The sequence below is a fragment of the Ursus maritimus genome, unplaced genomic scaffold (assembly GCF_017311325.1).
Source record: "Ursus maritimus isolate PB19 unplaced genomic scaffold, ASM1731132v1 scaffold_7, whole genome shotgun sequence".
Classification (NCBI taxonomy): domain Eukaryota; kingdom Metazoa; phylum Chordata; class Mammalia; order Carnivora; family Ursidae; genus Ursus; species Ursus maritimus.
The window spans coordinates 37,034,105-37,043,610 of NW_024426885.1; positions in this window are offsets into that span (position 1 = coordinate 37,034,105).

The window sequence follows — 9,506 nt, forward strand, 5'->3', positions numbered from 1 at the left end:
TCACACCCTCATCTGGAGAATTTTCTTGACCAATACAGAAAAACAGACCTTTGTGAAGGAGGTCAGTTGTATGGTGTCAGATGGTAACTAGACTTGTGATCACTTTGTAGTATATGTAAATATCGAATTATGTGATACACCCGACAGGAATATAATGTTATATGCCAATTTTACATCAGTTAAAAAAAAAAGAGAGAAAGAGAAAGGAAGGGAGGGAGGGAGGAAGGAAGGAAGGAAGAAAAATGCACCTTTGAAGCAGCACCAGTGCTTCAAGAAGTAAGTCATCACCCCAGAAGGCTGGACCCTTGGGTTATTTGCAGTTCTTTCAGGGATTACTTTGCAGTTATTTCAAACAGCATTTTGTATTAAAAAGTGAAAGAGGAATTATGGCACTTCTCTGAGCTTAATAGTTACTTGGTTGAATTGGTTTTTTTGCCTAGCAAAAGACTGTAGGGGCACTGTGTGATACTGGGCAATCCCTTTGACCATTTCCTCATCAGGGCGAGCAAGAAAAAAGCCCTGGCTTGGATATTAGTGAGCTAAGGTCTCTCTGTTTTCATTCTGAGTTGTAAGCTTTTAGCTTGATTATAAACTATGTACAAAAGTTGCCTACACACACCATATATACAATGGAATATTACTCAGCTATCAGAAAGAACAAGTTCTCAACATTTGCTACAACATGGACGGCACTGGAGGAGATAATGCTAAGTGAAATAAGTCAAGCAGAGAAAGACAACTATCATATGATTTCTCTCATCTATGGAACATAAGAACTAGGATGATCGGTAGGGGAAGAAAGGGATAAAGAAAGGGAGGTAATCAGAAGGGGGAATGAAACATGAGAGACTATGGACTATGGGAAACAAACTGGGGACTTCAGAGGGGAGGGGGTTGGGGGAATGGGATGGACCGGTGATGGGTAGTAAGGAGGGCACGTATTGCATGGTGCACTGGGTGTTATGCACAACTGATGAATCATCGAGCCTTGCATCGGAAACCGGGGATGTACTGTATGGTGACTAACATAATATAATAAAAAATCATTAAAATAAAAAAAAAAAGTTGCCTACACACAAAACTATGTACAGTAAGATGCCTGCATTTCTGTGGGGCTCAGGAGAGTCAGAAAACTTCATTTGGATAAGACGTACATCAAGACTGACCTTAAGATGTCAATTATATCTCAATAAAAAGTGGAAAGAAAAAAGATGCACCGGATGCAGGGCAGCGTGCAGCTCTTCTCTGCCTCTCTTTCTCTCTCAGTAACTTCCATTTTTTAAAAAAAATATGGAATATTTAAAATGTGCAGAAGATTGAAGATACTATACAAATATGAGAGATGTTGACATTTTGATATATTGACTATTTCATTGTTTCGGGACAAAATAATACAGATAAAGCAGTGCTCTGAGATGTTTTTCAACTCTTTAAAAAGCAATTACTATAATACAATTTTTGATTGATGAAATATTTCATCCCAGGAGAGTCAATGGGGAGTATTAAAGTTTGGGGATCAGAGAAGTAACAAAATGTGTGATCATTTACATTTTTTGAAAGAATATTGCTTGCTGTGATATAAATTGTATGGGTAGATGTATCTTGATCCAGTTTTGAGGCCCTAGCTAGAGAGAGGCTGGTCAATTCCTATTCTTAAATGACCTGGTAAGTCCACAACACCAAACATCTCCCTTATCTGAATTATATACTCTGGACCATCATACACCCACCCACCCTGGGCCAAGGATCAGGTATCCTGGGATAGCCTCTGTATCCTAGAGCCCAGTGAAATTACTCAAATTAGCCAATCCTAAACCTGTTTGCCTTGTCTAACCCTTTCCTTCCAGCAAAAACCACAATAAAGGTGCTTGCCCACAGTTATCCCTCGCTCTGCCTTGTGACCAAACTGGTGCTTCCCCTGAGGGGCCTTGGGTGGCATGATGTATTCTCGCCCGAGAGCTGTAAGTACGGAAAACTGTAAAACTGTTTCTCTCTCTTGATCAGTGCCTGACCTCACCATACCTCACCCAAGGTAATATGGTGAAAACAATTCCTTCCCACTGCAGCTTCTATTTTGAAACCATCACGGTTGAATGGGTGGGAGGGAGCCTGTGCTGAGGTCCCTGTGTCAGCCCCACAATCATTCCCCCTGAATACCAATCCCTTGTTAGGCAGCAGCCTCTCCTGCCTCCAGTTCTTCATGGTAGACTTTGCGCTCCCCAAGGGCAAATGAGCAAGGAGGCCAGTGTTACCCAATGATTCCTGAGCCTCACTGCATGTGGGGAAGAGGTGATCAGACAGAAGTGTGAGCACAGGCCATGTGGGTTCCAGTCCTCCCTCTGAGAGCTAAATATATGCTAAGCATTTTCATTATCTATGCTTTTGTCAGAAGTTTTTTTTTTTTTTTAAGATTTTATTTATTTATTTGAGAGAGAGTATGAGGGAGAGAAAGAGCAGGATTAGAGGGGAGGAGCAGAGGGAGAGGGAGAAGCAGACTCCCACTGAGCAGGGAGCCCAATGTGGGGCTCGATCCCAGGACCCTGAGATCACTACCTGAGCCCAAGGCAGACGCTTAACCAACTGAGCCACCCAGGTGCCCCTGTTTTGTTTTTTAATCACCTGAGAGTTATTAAGCGGCAATGGTGTCCAGCTAACATGTACATTTTGACTACTTTATTTATGAAAAAAATAAACCCCAAATGTTATCCTGCAAAACTGGAAAAACTTTGAGATCTTTATCTTCATAATAGGAGTTGTTAATAATGTTGACTTTCAAAGTTTTTGACCTACAAGAGAAAAAGGGGGACAGTTATAAGTTAAAGAAGGTCAGTTGAGTAAAGTGGTTTGGTATGTGGATGGCAATAAGACAGGGGCGGGGGAAAAGGGATAGGGCTTACTCTTCTGTACAAGGAGGAAAAAAACCAAAAATTACCTGTATCAAAGCCTCATATCAAGAATCACTAAAATGTCCTAAACTTGCTCTTGTCAGGGCATACCAAGTGGCAGGTCACATGAGTACTATAAAGAAACCAAGGCCAGTGGCTTCATGCTGTGGCAGTCTGGTTAAGCTGAAGGATATTGTCCAGAATTCCCTTCCCTGTGTGTTTACATTTGGGGAGGGGACTTCGAGAGAGACCCTTGTGTGAGGTTTCAGGGAGCAGAACCTGCTGTTCTTTATCATCATTGGTGGGTGGCAGAAGCCAGCTTTACAACTGCCATACCTCCCCTGCTTTCTCCTCTAACTTCCCCAACTCTTGGGCCACATATGTGTTTAACTCAGGAAGGGTCTTCTGCTAGATGCCAATACTACTAAGGTCAGAGACAAGAACAAGGAGAGCTAAGGTGAATTTTGGCTTCATCTCCGACTTGAGTTCCAGCTGTTCTGGCTGTCCCAGTCATTATATCCATCTTCTCTTCTAGACAGATCCCGCTTAACCAGCTCCCACAGTGGCTTAAGTGTCAAATCCCTGTAACAAATTATATATGCACATTATCTGATAGTACTGTTCCTCTTTTCGAACCTTGATAGATATGGAAGGCCAGTCAAAATTTTTAGTTGTGCATCTATAATAGATGGGTACCTTAATGACATGGCTGAGTTCTCAGTGCCTCCTGCTTAATATATTGGGAGAGATAAATCACCTGACCTGACAAGTAGTCAACTTTGCTGTTTTCCTGACATGTGACAGCGAATTTTTTTTTTTTTTTTTTTTTTTTTTTTTTTTTTGAGAGAAGGTATGGCAGGTGGGGAGGGAGAGAATCTTAGGCGGTCTCCATGCCCAGCACAGAGCCCAACACAGGGCTCAATCTCACAACCCTGAAATCATAACCTGAGCCAAAATCAGGAGTTAGACGCTTAACCAACTGAGCCACCCAGGCACCCCTAGTAGAAATCTTTTTTTTTTTTTTTTTAAAGACTGGTCTTGTGTACATTTTCCTAAAATTATGTATTTTGGTATTTACATCAAATGTGCAATACATATCTACATACATTAAAAATTTCTATGAGGATGTACCTAAAAGTGTTAAGGTTTCCTTCATGGTCCCCCTCTTCTGAATATTGGGATAACCACCTATTGATATTATTCCTGCCCTTTGTCCTTTCTTCTTGGTTTCTTCTATTAAAAAACCAAAATACTACTGAGTAAATTTGAAGATTGAATGGCTTTATCAAGTGATTTGTGAATCAAGAGTATCTCATCAAGCAGAGAGGTACTGCAAGAAAGTTCTACAAAATGGAAGCTGTTATAGAAAGGAGGGTTGGGCAAGGATGTCATTGGCAAAGGAAAAATGAAACTTCATTGGAAGAAAGTAAGAGTTCAGGGTGACAATGGCTTTTCATTGGCTGAGCTGCAGTGTTTTCCATTGGTTGGGCTTGTTGCTGGGCAGAAGAACATTTTCCTTCTTCCTGGGAGGCTAGTAAAGTAGTGACATCTTCCAGTTGGAGATGCAAGTCACCTCTCTTCCTGTTTATGATAACTGACTAGTGGTAGGTGATGAGACCTTCCTCTAGAAGTCTTCCCAACTTCAATTTTAGTTCAGGTTTCCTTTATTTATTTTTACATTTCTCCCTTTTGGTCAAGATCTGTCTCTAAAAGCATCACTGATCAAGAGTTAAGTTTCCCAAATTCAGTAGCCTTTGTTCCTTGGTGCCAGGAAGGACCTTCCTGTGTATCGTTTCTTATGTCAGAGGGAAAAATGCTTGGACCCAAAAACACTTGAGGCCACATTTCAATTACAAAAAAAGGTAGCAGGGAGAACTCTCAGGCATCTCTTAACCAAAGTCTATATTTTGTCAAGGTTGTAAGCATGGAAGATCATCTCAAAGTGCTGAGCAAGCATCACACTCCAAACTGAGGGGCTTTATTGTAGGAACTTCACTTACAGGTCATCAGGGTGCCCTCCCGAGACAAGTTGTCTCTCTTTGCTTTCACAGGTCTTAACTGCCTAATATCAATGTTAATATCATTGACTACCACCAGAATCTGAGGAACAATCCCCTCATCAGAGAAAGTTCTTACACTTCCTCAATGACCATTTTACAGTCACTAGGAATAAAATATTGATAAAGACTATGAGTCATTTACCTTGTTATCCTTAATGCCTATGACTCGCCAACCAATATATATATATATATACTTCCATATATATACTCTTAGAAAAGAACAGTGATATGGAAAACTAAAATTACAGATATCAAAAAGATAATATGTTACTTGTTACTGGAACGGAAAGTATTTGTTCTCTCTCTCTTTTTAAGTAATCCTTATACCCAACATGGGGCTAGAACTCATGACTCTGAGATTAAGGGTCCCATGCTCTACTGACTGAGCCAGCCAGGGGCCCCTGGAATGTATTTATTCTTGCACATGTTTTTGTTTTTTAAGATTTATTTATTTTAGAGAGAGAGTGCAAGCAGGAAGAGGGGCAGAGAGAGAGGGAGAGAATTCTAAAGCAGACTCCTCACTGAATACAGAGCCCAATGAGGGGCTCAATCTCAGGACCTTGAGATCATGACCTGAGCTAAAATCAAGACTCAGATGTTCAACTGACTGAGCCACCCAGGCCCCCTATTCTTGCACTTGTTAACAGACTGGCTAATGTTCTGGACATAATTCCAAATCAAATAATAAAGACCATGTAGATGTGACTCAGAGAAACACAGATCATTGCATGAAACCCCATCCCTTTACTCACCTAACACCCCAGTTCCACCTTATTGTATATTGTAACTTCCTTCCCCACCCCCTCAAAACTGAACACCTTAAGTAGTCTTAAGAGGTTTCAAACTGCAAGAAGGTGAACAGATATGCTTCCATAAAGTATTTTATCTCCCTGTTTAATTACAATAAGAATGTAAAAGTAATTTTGGAATTGTCTATGGAAAATTTAGATTCTATTTATGCTGCTACTACTACTGCTTACAAGCCTGGCAGGCACCTGCCCAGTGCTGTGTGAAACGAGATCTTGATGTGATCACTACTTCTCACAGTAACCTGAGAGATGAGATAGTTCTATCTTTGTTTTACAGGTGAGGGACTTGTCTAAGATGTGAAAATGTGTTAAGGAAATCTCAGAATTAATCAGGAAGCCATGAAGGGAGGGCTCACACACACCACTCCTCACAGCTTGCAAAATCCAGCAGGAAGGAAGACTCCCTCTCAGCTCAGCAACCAAGGAAAGGCCACCACCACTTTGCCTGCAGCCAATGAACTCTCATTTTCCTCCAATGGAGTTTTGTTCAATACACCCCTCCCAACTTCCTTCTTTTCCCTATAAATGGATGCTCTCCTCCATCGTTCTATGTACTGACCTATCATTTGCCATAGTGTGCTTGTCCCAAATTGCCATTTTTGTGCCATTCCCGAATAAACTTGATTTTGTTGGCTGAGTTGCTTATCTTTTTCTTTTAAAAGGTTGACAATGGTTATCCTGTATTTAAACCTGTCTATCAAACCCTCAAGTCTATGTTCCTTTTAAACTCTCTACTAGAGTGTACCTGGATATAGCCAGACCTCACTTTGAAGGGTTCCCTTATACACAAATTACACTCACCATGGTTTAGTTACACATCAGCCCCCCAACAGCATGGTTCAAATTTTAGTTAAAACAGTGTATCAACTGTAATTTCATAAAATATAAACTTCGCTGCTAGGTCTTCAGGCCACAAATCACTATAGAAATAACATGTGTATCACGGTAAGTGACAAGGCATGTGAGCTCTCTGAAAGTCTGTCAGGGATCACTGAGTCTGTTGCTTAGCTCACATATGGACAGAAGAGCGTGTGATTGGGTCACTTCTTCTCTCCCAAAATAAACCTGTGTGACATTTAAAAAAAAAATGGATCATCAAAAGAGGGAATTAACCAACAAAGACAAAAATGCAGCAAATAAATGAAAAGTGATAATGCTGGGAGTGAAATTGGAACTGAGTGTAAGTGAAGTTAGAGACAAAAGAGCTAACGGAGGGGAATGTTGACATTGCTGTTGTTCAAGAGATTCGTATTGCATGGTGCACTGAGTGTAATACGCAAGTAATGAATCATGGAACTTTACATCCAAAACTAGGGATGTACTGTATGGTGACTAACATAATATACTAAAAAAATATTATTATAAAAAAAGAAAAGAAAGAAAAGAAAAGAAAAGAAAAGAAAAGAAAAGAAAAGAAGACTCCAGATCTGCAGCCAGAGGAACTTGTTGAAGGAGAACTTAACACAAGGAAAGTGTTTATGATGAAAAGGTTAAAGATGTCCTAGAAAAGGTGATGCTGGCAAAATAACTTTGTGCTGGGGATTCTTGGAGATATTTCTTGACATTAAAAGTGCAAATGATAAAATGTTGGAAGGTGATCTGAATTTATAAAGGTGTATGACAATTGGCCAAGGGATTAAAAAGATGCTCTGTCATAAGCTCTACAATGAAAATAAGAGGCAAGCATTGTTCAGACTATTCTTGGTAAGGTTTTACAAATAAAACACTTTAATTTTCAATGTTTCTAGTAAGTTACAGAATACAAAATAAATATTAGTTTTAGTATTGTTTTCATTTCCCAATACACTTATTTTTTTTTTTTTAAAGATTTTATTTATTTATTTGACAGAGATAGACAGCCAGTGAGAGAGGGAACACAAGCAGGGGGAGTGGGAGAGGAAGAAGCAGGCTCATAGTGGAGGAGCCTGATGTGGGGCTCGAACCCAGAACGCTGGGATCATGCCCTGAGCCGAAGGCAGATGCTTAACCACTGCGCTACCCAGGCGCCCCTTCCCAATACACTTATAACAGTCACTGGGTTTTTAATGTTTTGGCAACAATTTTAAAGATCACAGAAATACTATTTATAAGAATTCTTCCCTGTTGAACAATGAGATGGCTTTGCACTTGTGTGTTCACTTTGATGGTCCCACACTACTGTACAGAGTGAGGGACACACAAGCACACATATACACACAGCAAAGAATCAGTCTGGCTTAAGAGAGAGATCACTAGACTGGGTTCCAAGCATTCTGGGTTTCTGTGCAACAATTTACTATTTGGGTGTCTTTGGAAAAGTCATTCACCTTCCCTGGGCTGAATCTCCTCAACAGTGAGATAAGGGGTCTTAACAGTGACTCTCTTCTGTCCTTGCCAATTGATAACCAACAAGTTAATATTGGTAAAGACCTTCCTATTCTCTTCTAAGTGAGAGGGTAACCTGACTCAATCTACAATGCAGTCATGAATACTGAATCTATAAATAAATCTCCTGAAATCTGCAAATGTGATCAAAAGCATTTTGGCATTTCCTGAAAATGTGAACTGTAAACTCTTCATTTCCTATTAGGATGTTGGCTGACTGGAGTCACAAAGTTGGTTTTCATTCATCTTCACCACAACTGACAGAGGCCCCCATTTCTGTGGCTGAGCTCCTGTGAGCGTAACTCTTCCTGGTGCTGAATGTATTCAGGCAACTGTGCCCTTTAAATGTGGCTTTATGTTTATAAAATCTGAGAGGATGTCAAAAACCTAACTTTTGCTGTATTTTTTTTTTTAAGATTTTATTTATTTATTTGACAGAGAGCCAGCGAGAGAGGGAACACAATCAAGGAGAGTGGGAGAGGAAGAAGCAGGCTCCAGCGGAGGAGCCTGATGTGGGGCTCGATCCCAGAACGCCGGGATCACGCCCTGAGCCGAAGACAGACGCTTAAGGACTGAGCCACCCAGGCACCCCTGCTGTATTTTTTTTAACACTTTAAATACTTATATGAGAGCTCATCTTAAGGATTAAGAAATACAATTATCTACTCATTTTGTTTTATTTTTATTTTTTTGAAGATTTTTTTTTTCAAGTAATCTCTACACCCAATGTGGGGCTCAAATTTACAACCCTGAGATCAAGAGTCACATGCTCTACCTCCTGAGTCAACCAGGGGCCCCATAAAGTACATCTTTATTTTCTGTTTGTGTGGGTTTGTCTTTTTGGGTTTTTTGTTTGTTTTTTAAGTAATCTCTCCGCCCAGCGTGGTTTGAACTCCCGACCCCAAGATCAAGAGTCGCCTGCTCTACTGACTTGAGCCAGTCAGGTGCCACCTCTATACTCATTTTAAAGCCCTTCACTTTAAAAAGTAGTTAGGTTTCATTTACTTATCTATTCAATACTACTTGAGTCCTTCCTTCAGGCAGGAGACCATTCCAACTGTTCTGGATACTCAGTGACTAAGCTAAACTTGGTGCCTGCCCTTGATTCCTGGTGAGCAACAAAGACATTTAACCCTTGTTAAATAAAAATGTCATTTAAAACACACATTAACACCTACAGAAAAAGCATTTCTGGCCATCAGCAAATACTCACTGAGAACTTATTTTGAGCCCTGTGCTTAATGGTATGGAAGACAAAGAGAATTAAATTGTTAGGTCTTTGCATTTAAAGAGTTTACCACCAAGCCAAGGGATTTTCATTCTTTTCTAAAAAGGCATAATGCATGTCTTATCAGGCTTATTATATATTATGCCTTTTCAGAAAAGAA